At 37.9% G+C, this 12,556-nt stretch overlaps 1 protein-coding gene across 1 annotated transcript in view; it reads left to right on the forward strand.

Annotated features, from left to right (window-relative positions):
- The window catches only part of NEK10 (NIMA related kinase 10), a 305,942-nt gene that overhangs the window by 107,228 nt on the left and 186,158 nt on the right, over positions 1 to 12,556 (forward strand). The gene's annotated exons all lie outside the window — the stretch shown is intronic.

Raw genomic sequence — 12,556 nt, forward strand, 5'->3', positions numbered from 1 at the left:
AATTTTCATTTATTTTGCTAGAAATTTCTTACATCTTTGTTTTTGAAACTAGCTTCATGGGAAGATGTAGAGATTGGTGGCCAGGCTAATATTGTACCTTGAAAACTGATAGTTTATCTGGGCACTTAATCTCTTAATAATAAGGATATGACTCACCCATTACTTGTTGCTGGAATAATAGTTTTCATTTGTTCTACTTTGTATTCTTTTTCAAAAATAATAAAAGCTTAATCATAAAAGTGTTAAATAATCATATATTCCTGAACAGATTTGATTGTCAATCAAAATTACAGAACAAATAAAATACAAACTAAAAATAAGCACATTTATTCCCAAGACTGTGAATTCAGTTTAGAATTGCTATTGTGATAATTTTGTGTGTGTGTTGAGGTCAGGGGCAGGAAATCTATAGAGTATGTAAGAAGAAATCTAAAACATGACAACTATTTTGTTTTATTAGCCCAAAGATGGATTCATATTTTCTTTTAATTTTAAAATTAACTACAGAGTTAGGAAAGCTGAACCTCCTAATACAGTTAAGGTATTATTTCACTTAGGAATATCACAAATGTATGACCGTTCATCTTTCTATCAAGCTCTTTGTTCTTTTAAATTGCTTTAAAATATTTATTTCTACTCCCTTATCCCACCTTCCTCTCTCCTGGTTGTTAGAAATGCCCCTTGTATTTTATAATACAAGGTTTTACAATAAACTTAGGCTCACAAGCCAGAGTTAAAAGAACTCTGTTCTAAATTACATTCCATTACTTTCTTACTTTGGGATTTTCCAAAAGACAAGAATCCAAGTGAAATAGTTTATTTAGTAGGTGATTCCATGAAATGATGGTGGGGGGTGGGGGTGGGGGTAGGAAATGAGACAGAGAAGGGAAAGCAGCCAGTACAGGAAACATTAATAATCAGATCCAGGCTTCCCCGGTGGCGCAGTGGTTGAGAATCCGGTTCGATCCCTGGTCCTGGAAGATCCCACATGCCACGGAGCAACTAAGACCATGCACCACAACTACTGAGCCTGTGCTCTAGACCCCATGAGCCACAACTACTGAGCCTGCATGCTGCAACTACTGAAGTCGCAGGATCCTTAGGTGTGGCTCTCCTGCTCCTTAGTTGTGGCACATGTGCTCCTTAGTTTCAGGCAGCAGTCTCCTTAGTTGCAGCTGGCAGGCTCCTTAGTTGCAGCACATGGGCTCCTTAGTGGTGGCAGGTGGGATCCTTAGTTGTGGCATGTGAATTCTTAGTTGTGGCATGCATGTGGGATCTAGTTCCCTGACCAGGGATCAGACCCAGGCCCCCTGCCTTGGGACCTTGGAATCTTACCCACTGCACCACCAGGGAAGTCCCATCGGAGCATTCTTTATATCTCAGCTGCTAGATAAGTGGTTTGTGGGCACTGGACTGATTGTGCTATGGGCACTGGACTGATTGTGCTGGAACAGAAGTTCCATAACACCTTTTCTTATCTAATTATTATCTTATCTTATTTCTTATCTAATTATTATCATTATTAGGCAGGTCTTTATTATCCTTCTCATGGAGAATAATCTCCAAATATGGTCCTTGGTTCCATTTTTTATCTCTACGTCTTACTCCAATTCCAGAGTCCAAAACTGTACACTTCCTTCAACTGCATTTTCAGAGCAGAATTTAGAGTTTGACACTCTGAGATACATTTTGGGCTAGTTCTTCACAGAACGTATATTTGGGATTTCTGGATAATAAACAAGTATGATCTAATAAAAATAGAAAACTTTGACTAATCCTGGAATGGGAATTCTTTGAGACTTTATTGCTTAGTGTAATCCCATTCATGTTATTACATTAGATAATTTTTTTTAAAGCTGCTAAAGTTTTCATTGGATGGATCAAAATAAACCTGTAGGAAAACCTGAACAAGTAGAGGCACAGTGAAACCTGCCCAACTTCTAACTGTACTTCTCAAGTTCTTAAGGAATCTCCAAGCTCTGAGACTCTTAATTGACTTAAAACACTTCAGTGGCCTCCAGCTGCTCACAGTTCACAGACCACGTCCTCAGTCGGGCTACAGGAGGACAGCCCTGCATTCTCTGTCTCTGCCACGTCTTCCTGCTGTACCTCCACCCAGACTTCACTACTCTTAGCTGCTCCCTGCATGTTCCCTGTGGCCACAGGGCTTTTGCACATGCTGCTCTCTCTGCCTGGAATACTGCTTTTCCCACTTGTCATCTGGTTAACTCTTCTCACCCTTCACCTCTCAGCTAGAATGTAGCCTTCTCAGGCAAACCCCCCAAAACAGGGCAGGATGCCCCTGGCCTACACACCATGCACTTGTCCATCACAAGGTGGAATTTTATATTTATTTTGTGATAGGCCACTATCCCCAGCACTGAGCCCGAGTGTGGTTTATAGGCTCGCGAGAAATATTTACTATATGAGTGATCCAGTACTTGTATGACTATGAACAGTACCCGAAATAATGGTAATATAATAAAGGAAATTTCTCCCTCACACTGTAACAAACCTTCCACCCCGTCAGCCGTCCCTTCGGCTGTGCCTTCAGATTTCTAATGTGCGCCCACCGGGTGCTCCTCCTCCAGAGCTGCAGCTCACCTCCTTTCTTCCTTCTGCTCTCTGTTAAATGTCCCCTTCTGTAGAGAGGTTTTCCTGATCATCTGCCCCAAATAGCAACCTCCTTCAGACTCTATCCCTTTATTTTTTCATAGCATTTGTCTCTCTCTGGCATTATGTTGTATTTTGATTAGTGTATCATGTGTCTCCCACTAAAACACAGACTCCACAACAGTAGAGCTGTTAACTGTTTTGTTCACTGTTGTTTCCCTGCTCCTCTAGGAGCAGACTGACAGAATACTAATAAATATTTTGAATTATTAAAGTAAAAATAAGTTATTCTGGTTTTGTCTTAAAATGTCTTTTTTGAACTTTGTTGAAGAGTAATTGGGAAAAATTGACAAATATAATTGTATATATTTAGAGTGTATAACACGATTTGATATACATTTGTGAAATGATTACCAAGATCAGTATAATTAACAAATCCATCACCTCACATAATTAACGCTTTTTTTGTTGTTGTTCTGAGAATACTAAGATTTACTCTCGGGACTTTTAAGTACACAGTAGCATGTTATTAACTATAGTCACCATGCCATACATTAGATCCTCAGAACTCATTCTTCTCATAACTGAAAATTTGTACCATTTGATCTATATCACCCCATTTCTCCCTCCCCCCAGCCTGTAGCAACTACCATTCTACTCTCTCTGTTTATACGAAATCAACTTTTTTTTTTTTACTTTGTCTGGCTTATTTCAACTAGAATAATGTCCTCCAGGTTCAACCATGGTGTTGCAAATTACAAGATTTCCTTCTTTTTAATGGTTGAAAAATATAAATATTCCATTGTACATAATGTGTACCACATTCTGTGCTTTAATGTGATTAAAAATCCATGTGCATTTTTATCAAGCTATAAGGCACTAACATATTTTTTAATTGAAGTATAGTTGATTTCCAATATTGTTAGTTTCAGGTGTGCAGCAAAGTGATTCATATTTTTTTAGATTATAATCCATTATACGTTATTACAAGATCATTGGTATAATTCTCTGTGCAGTACAGCATATCCTTGTTGATTATCTGTTTTATATACAGTAGTTTGTTAATGCAGTACCCCCACTTCCTCACTTCCTCTCCTCTTTGGTAACCGTAAGTTTGTTTTCTATGTCTGTTGAGTCTGTTTTGCTATACACTTATTTGTATTAGTTTTTAGATTCCACATATAAGTGATATCATACATGACATGTCTTTCTCTAACTTATTTCACTAAGCATAATAATCTCTAGCTTCATCCACGTTGCTGCAAATGGCAGAATTTTATTCTTTTTTTATGGCTTACTAGAATTCTATTGTGTGTATATATATATATATATATATATATATATATATATATATATATATACCACATCTTCCTTTTTTATTTAAAAAGTTATTGATGTAATATTGGTTTATAACATAAGTATCATGTGTAAAACATCATATTTCCTTTTTTTTTTCTTTGCGGTACACGGGCCTCTCACTGTTGTGGCCTCTCCCATTGCGGAGCACAGGCTCCGGATGCGCAGGCTCAGCGGCCATGGCTCACGGGCCTAGCCGCTCCGCGGCATGTGGGATCTTCCCGGACCAGGGCACGAACCCGTGTCCCCTGCATCGGCAGGTGGACTCTCAACCACTGCGCCACCAGGAAAACCCCATTATATTTCTTTTTCAGTATACAGTACAGTGTGTTCACCACCAAAAGTTTAGTTTCTATCTGTCACCATACAACTGACCCCCTTTGCCCATTTCACACCCCCCTCCCACCCCTTCCCATCTGGTAACCACTACTCTGTTCTCAGTATCTCCAGGTTTGTTTGGTTTGGTTATTTATTTTGGTTTGTTTGCTTGTTTTTTTTTATATTCCATATGTGAGTGAAATCATACTGTATTTGTCTTTCTCCATCTGACTTACTTAATTTAGCATAAGATGTTCAAGGTCCATCCATGTTGTTGCAAATGGCAAGATTGCATTGTTTTATGGCTGAGTAGTATTTCATTGTATATATATATATCTCACATCTTCTCTATCCATCATCTGTTGATGGGCACTTAGGTTGTTTCCATATCTTGGATACTGTAAATCATGAACATAGAGGTGAATATAAATATTCACATTACTGTTTTCATATTCTTTGAATAAATACCCAGAAGTGGAATACCTGGATCATATGGTAGTTCTATTAAATTTTTGAGGAATCTTCATACTGTTCATAAGGGCTGCAGCAATTTAAAATTCTCGAATTTTATTAATTAAACCGGCTACATACTTTCTCTCATAATTCTCTTTTTTCTTTTCTTTTTTTTTTTTTTGTGGTACACGGGCCTCTCACTGTTGTGGCCTCTCCCGTTGCAGAGCACAGGCTCTGGATGCACAGGTTCAGCAGCCATGGCTCATGGGCCCAGCTGCTCCGAGGCATGTGGGTTCTTCCCGGACCGGGGCACGAACCCACGTCCCCTGCATCAGCAGGTGGACTCTCAACCACTGCGCCACCAGGGAAGCCCTCATAATTCTTTTTTTAAAGTGAAGTCTAGTTGATTTACAATGTTGTGCCAATTTCTGCTGTATAGCAAAGTGACTCAGTTATAGAAATATATGCAGTTTTTTAATATTCTTTTCCATTATGGTTTATCCTAGGAGATTGGATATAGTTTCCTGTGCTGTACAGTAGGACCATATTGTTTATCCATTCTATATATAATAGTTTGCATCTACCGATCCCAAACTCCTAGTCCACCCCTCTCCCTCCCACCCAACCCTTGGAAGCCACAAATCTGTTCTCTATCTCTATGAATTTCTGCTTTGTAGGTAGGTTCATTTGTGCCATATTTTAGATTCCACATGTAAGTGATATCATATGGTATTTGTCTTTCTCTTTCTGACTTACTTCACTTAGTATGATAAACTCTAGTTGCATCCATGTTGCTGCAAATGGCAGTATTTTGTTCTTTTTAATGGCTGAGTAATATTCCATTGTATATGTGTACCACATTTTCTTTATCCATTCATCTGCCAATGGACATTTAGGTTGTTTCCATGTTTTGGCTATTGTGAATAGTGCTGCCATGAACACAGGGGTGTATGTATCTTTTTGAATTATAGTTTTGTCCGGGTATATGCCCAGGACTGGGATTGCTGGATCATATGGTAATTGTATTTTTAGTTTTCTGAGGCACCTCCATACTGTTCTCCATAGTGGCTGCCCCAATTTACATTCCCACCAACAGTGTAGGAGGGTTCCCCTTTCTCCACACCCTCTCCAGCATTTACTGTTTGGAGACTTTTTTGATGATAGCCATTCTGACCAGTGTGAGGTGATACCTCACTGTAGTTCTGATTTGCATTTCTCTAATAATTAGTGGTATTGAGCATCCTTTCATGTGCCTACCGGCCATCTGTATGTCTTCTTTAGAGAAATGTCGATTAAGGTCTTCTACACATTTTTTATTGGGTTGTTTGTTTTTGAGTTGTATGAGCTGTTTGTATATTTTGGAGATTAAGCCCTTCTCAGTCGCATCATTTGCTAATATTTTCTCCCATTCTGTAGGTTTCTTCATTTTTCTTTTTTATGGTTTCCTTTGCTGTGCAAAATCTTGTAAGTTTGACTAGGTCCCATTTATTTATTTTTGTTTTTATTTCTATTGTCTTGGGAGACTGACCTAAGAAAACACTGCTGTAACTTATGTCAGAGAATGTTTTGCCTGTGCTCTCTTCTAGGAGTTTTATGGTATTATGTCTTATGTTTGAGTCACTAAGCCATTTTAAGTTTACTTTTGTGTATGGTGTGAGAGTGTATTCTAACTTCATTGATTTACATGCAGCTAACTTTCCCAGCACTACTTGCTGAAGAACTTCTTCCCATTTTATATTCTTGCCTCCGTTGTCAAAGATTAATTGACCATGTGGATTTATTTCTGGGCTCTCTATTCTGTTCCATTGATCCTTATGTCTATTTTTGTATCAATACCACACTGTTTTGATTACTGTAGTTTTGTAGTATTGTCTGAAGTCTGGGAGAGTTATGTCTCCTGCTTTGTTTTTTTTCCTCAGCATTGCTTTGGCAATTCTGGATCTTTTATGGTTCCATATAAATTTTTGCATTATTTGTTCTAGTTCTGTGAAAAATATCATGGGTAATTTGATAAGGATCACGAAAAATCCGCAGAATGCTTTGGGTAGTATTGTCATTTTAACAATATTAACTCTTCCAATCCAAGAGCATGGGATATCGTTCCATTTCTTTGAATCCTCTTTAATTTCCTTTATTAATGTTTTATAGTTCTCAGCATATAAGTCTTTTACCTCCTTGGTCAGGTTTATTCCTAGGGTTTCTTTTGGTGCAATTTTATTTTATTTTATTTTATTTCATTTTAACATCTTTATTGGAGTATAATTTCTTTACAATAGTATGTTAGTTTCAGCTTCACAACAAAATGAATCAGTTATATATATACATATGTTCCCATATCTCTTGCCACTTGCATCTCCCTCCCTCCCACCCTCCCTATCCCACCCCTCTAGGCGGTCACAAAACACCGAGCTGATCTCCCTGTGCTATGCAGCTGCTTCCCACTAGCTCTCTGTCTTAGGTTTGGTAGTGTATATATGTCCAGGTCTCTCTCTCGCTTTGTCACAGTTTACCCTTCCCCCTCCCCATATCCTCAAGTCCATTCTCTAGTAAGTCTGTGTCTTTATTCCTGTTTCACCCCTAGGTTCTTCATGACATTTTTTTCCCTTAAATTCCATATATATCTGTTAGCATACAGTATGTGTGTCTCGCTTTCTGACGTACTTCACTCTGTATGACAGACTCTAGGTCTATCCACCTCATTACAAATAGCTCAATTTCGTTTCTGTTTATGGCTGAGTAATATTCCATGGTATATATGTGCCACATCTTCTTTATCCATGCATCCGATGATGGACACTTAGGTTGTGTCCATCTCCGGGCTACTGTAAATAGAGCTGCAATGGACATTCTGGTACATGATCCTTTTTGAATTATGGTTTTCTCAGGGTATATGCCTAGCGGTGGGATTGCTGGATCATATGGTAGTTCTATTTGTACTTTTTAAAGGAACCTCCATACTGTTCTCCACAGTGGCTGTATCAATTTACATTCCCACCAACAGTGTAAGAGGGTTCCCTTTTCTCCACACCCTCTCCAGCATTTATTGTTTCTAGATTTTTTGATGATGGCCATTCTGACTGGTATGAGATGATATCTCATTGTAGTTTTGATTTCCATTTCTCTAATGATTAGTGATGTTGAGCATTCTTTCATGTGTTTCTTGGCAGTCTGTATATCTTCTTTGGATAAATGTCTATTTACGTCTTCTGCCCATTTTTGGATTGGGTTGTTTGTTTTTTTGTTATTAAGCTACATGAGCTGCTTATAAATTTTGGAGATTAATCCTTTGTCAGTTGCTTCATTTGCAAATATTTTCTCCCATTCTGAGGATTGTCTTTTGGTCTTGTTTATGGTTTCCTTTGCTGTGCAAAAGCTTTGAAGCTTCATTAGGTCCCATTTGTTTATTTTTGTTTTTATTTCCATTTCTCTAGGAGGTGGGTCAAAAAGGACCTTGCTGTGATTTATGTCATAGAGTGTCCTGCCTATGTTTTCCTGTAAGAGTTTGATAGTTTCTGGCCTTACATTTAGGTCTTTAATCCATCTTGAGCTACTTTTTGTGTATGATGTTAGGGAGTGATCTAATCTCATGCTTTTACATGTAGCTGTCCAGTTTACCCAGCACCATTTATTGAAGAGGCTGTCCTTTCTCCACTGTACATTCCTGCCTCCTTTATCAAAGATAAGGTGACCATATTGCGTGGGTTTATCTCTGGGCTTTCTATCCTGTTCCATTGATCTATATTTCTGTTTTTGTGCCAGTACCATACTGTCTTGATTACTGTAGCTTTGTAGTATAGTCTGACGTCAGGAAGCCTGATTCCTCCAGCTCCATTTTTCGTTCTCAAGATTGCTTTGGCTATTAGGGGTCTTTTGTGTTTTCCATACAAATTGTGAAATTTTTTGTTCTAGTTCTGTGAAAAATGCAAGTGGTAGTTTGATAGGGATTGCATTGAATCTGTAGATTGCTTTGGGTAGTAGAGTCATTTTCACAATGTTGATTCTTCCAATCCAAGAACATTGTATGTCTCTCCATCTATTTGTATCATCTTTAATTTCTTTCATCAGTGTCTTATAATTTTCTGCATACAGGTCTTTTGTCTCCTTAGGTAGGTTTATTCCTAGATATTTTATTGTTTTTATTGCAATGGTAAATGGGAGTGTTTTCTTGATTTCCCTTTCAGATTTTTCATCCTTAGTGTATAGGAATGCCAGAGATTTCTGTGCATTAATTTTGTATCCTGCTACTTTACCAAATTCATTGATTAGCTCTAGTAGTTTTCTGGTAGCATCTTTAGGATTCTCTATGTATAGTATCATGTCATCTGCAAACAGTGACAGCTTTACTTCTTCTTTTCCGATTGGGATTCCTTTTATTTCCTTTTCTTCTCTGATTGCTGTGGCTAAAACTTCCAAAACTATGTTGAATAAGAGTGGTGAGAGTGGGCAACCTTATCTTGTTCCTGATCTTAGTGGAAATGCTTTCAGTTTTCCACCATTGAGGACAATGTTGGCTGTGGGTTTGTCATATATGGCCTTTAATATGTTGAGGAAAGTTCCCTCTGTGCCTACTTTCTGCAGGGTTTTGATCATAAATCAGTGTTAAGTTTTGTCGAAAGCTTTCTCTGCATCTATTGAGATGATCATATGGTTTTTCTCCTTCAATTTGTTAATATGGTGTATCACGTTGATTGATTTGCATATATTGAAGAATCCTTGCATTCCTGGAATAAACCCCACTTGATCATGGTGTACAATCCTTTTAATGTGCTGTTGGATTCTGTTTGCTAGTATTTTGTTGAGGATTTTTGCATCTACGTTCATCAGTGATATTGGCCTGTAGTTTTCTTTCTTTGCGACTTCCTTGTCTGGTTTTGGTAACAGGGTGACGGTGGCCTCGTAGAATGAGTTTGGGAGTGTTCCTCCCTCTGCTATATTTTGGAAGAGTTTGAGAAGGATAGGTGTTAGCTCTTCTCTAATTGTTTGATAGAATTCGCCTGTGAAACCATCTGGTCCTGGGCTTTTGTTTGTTGGAAGATTTTTAATCACAGTTTCAATTTCAGTGCTTCTGATTGGTCTGTTCATATTTTCTATCTCTTCCTGATTCAGTCTTGGCAAGCTGTGCCTTTCTAAGAATTTGTCCATTTCTTCCACGTTGTCCATTTTATTGGCAGAGAGTTGCTTGTAGTTATCTCTCATGATCTTTTGTCAGTTGTTACTTTTCCTTTTCATTTCTAATTCTATTGATTTCAGTCTTCTCCCATTTTTTCTTGATGAGTCTGGCTAATGGTTTATCAATTTTGTTTATCTTCTCAGAGAACCAGCTTTTAGTTTTATTGATCTTTGCTATCATTTCCTTCATCTCTTTTTCATTTATTTCTGATCTGATTTTTATGATTTCTTTCCTTTTGCTAACTTTGGGGTTTTTTTGTTCTTCTTTCTCTAATAGCTTTAGGTGCAAGGTTAGGTTGTTTAGTCGAGATGTTTCCTGTTTCTTAAGTTAGGATTGTATTGCTATAAACTTCCCTCTTAGAACTGCTTTTGCTGCATCCCATAGATTTTGAGTCGTTGTGTCTCCATTGTCATTTGTTTCTAGGTATTTTTTGATTTCCTCTTTGATTTCTTCAGTGATCACTTCGTTATTAAGTACTGTATTGTTTACCTCCATGTGTTTGTATTTTGTACAGATCTTTTCCTGTAATTGATACCTAGTCTCATAGCATTGTGGTCGGAAAAGATACTTGATACAATTTCAATTTTCTTAAGTTTACCAAGGCTTGATTTGTGACCCAAGATATGATCTATCCTAGAGAATGTTCCATGAGCACTTGAGAAAAATGTGTATTCTGTTGTTTTTGGATGGAATGTCCTATAAATATCAATTAAGTCCATCTTGTTTAATGTATCATTTAAAGCTTGGCTTTCCTTATTTATTTTCATTTTGGATGATCTGTCCATTGGTGAAAGTGGGGTGTTAAAGTCCCCTACTATGAATGTGTTACTATTTCCCCTTTTATGGCTGTTAGTATTTGCCTTATGTATTGAAGTGCTCCTACGTTGAGTGCATAAATATTTACAATTGTTATATCTTCTTCTTGGATCGATCCCTTGATCATTATGTAGTGTCCTTCTTTGTCTCTTCTAATAGTCTTTATTTTAAAGTCTATTTTTTCTGATATGAGAATTGCTACTCCAGCTTTCTTTTGGTTTCATTTTCATGAAATACCTTTTTCATCCCCTTACTTTCAGTCTGTATGTGTCTCTAGGTCTGAACTTGGTCTCTTGTAGACAGCAAATATGTGCGTCTTGTTTTTGTATCCATTCAGCCAATCTGTGTCTCTTGGTGGGAGCATTTAGTCCATTTACATTTAAGGTAATTATCGATATGTATGTTCCTATTCCCATTTTCTTAATTGTTTTGGGTTTTTTATTGTAGGTCTTTTCGTTCTCTTGTGTTTCTTACCTAGAGAAGTTACTTTAGCTGTTGTTGAAAAGCTGGTTTGGTGGTGCTGAACTCTCTCAGCTTTTGTTTGTCTGTAAAGGTTTTAATTTCTCCATCAAATCTGAATGAGATCCTTGCTGGGTAGAGTAATCTTGGTTGTAGGTTTTTCTCCTTCATCACTTTCAATATGTCCTGCCACTCCCTTCTGGCTTGCAGAGTTTCTGCTGAAAGATCAGCTGTTAACCTTATGGGGATTCCCTTGTGTGTTATTTGTTGTTTTTCCCTTGCTGCTTTTAATATGTTTTCTTTGTATTTAATTTTTGACAGTTTGATTAATATGTGTCTTGGCATATTTCTCCTTGGATTTATCCTGTATGGGAATCTCTGTGCTTCCTGGAGTTGATTAACTATTTCCTTTCCCATATTAGGGAAGTTTTCAACTATAATCTCTTCAAATATTTTCTCAGTCCCTTTCTTTATCTCTTCTTCTTCTGGAACCCCTATAATTCGAATGTTGGTGCATTTAATGTTGTCCCAGAGGTCTCTGAGACTGTCCTCAGTTCTTTTCATTCTTTTTTCTTTATTCTGTTCTGCAGTAGTTATTTCCACTCTTTTATCTTCCAGGTCACTTATCCATTCTTCTGCCTCAGTTATTCTGCTATTGATCCCATCTGGAGTCTTTTTCATTTCATTTATTGTGTTGTTCATCATTGTTTGTTTCATCTTTAGTTCTTCTAGGTCTTTTTTAAATGTTTCTTGCATTTTGTCTATTCTGTTTCCAAGATTTTGGATCATCTTTACTATCATTATTCTGAATTCTTTTTTAGGTAGACTGCCTATTTCCTCTTCATTTGTTACGTCTGGTGGGTTTTTATCTTGCTCCTTCATCTGCTGTGTGTGTTTCTGTCTTCTCATTTTGCTTATCTTACTGTGTTTGGGGTCTCCTTTTTGCAGGCTGCAGGTTCGTAGTTCCTGTTGTTTTTGGTGTCTGTCCCCAGTGGCTAAGGTTGGTTCAGTGGGTTGTGTAGGCTTCCTGGTGGAGGGGACTAGTGCCTGTGTTCTGGTGGATGAGGCTGGATCTTGTGTTTCTGGTGGGCAGGTCCACGTCTGGTGGTGTGTTTTGGGGTGTCTGTCAACTTATTATGATTTGGGGCAGCCTCTCTGCTAATGGGTGGGGTTGTGTTCCTGTCTTGCTAGTTGTTTGGCATAGGATGTCCAGCACTCTAGCTTGCTGGTCGTTGAGTGAAGCTGGGTGCTGGTGTTGAGATGGAGATCTCTGGGAGAATTTCGCCGTTTGATATTATGTGCAGCTGGGAGGTCTCTTGTTGACCAGTGTCCTGAAGTTGACTCTCCCACGTCAGAGGCACAGCACTAACT

The sequence above is a fragment of the Phocoena sinus genome, chromosome 11, assembly GCF_008692025.1.
Source record: "Phocoena sinus isolate mPhoSin1 chromosome 11, mPhoSin1.pri, whole genome shotgun sequence".
Classification (NCBI taxonomy): Eukaryota; Metazoa; Chordata; class Mammalia; order Artiodactyla; family Phocoenidae; genus Phocoena; species Phocoena sinus.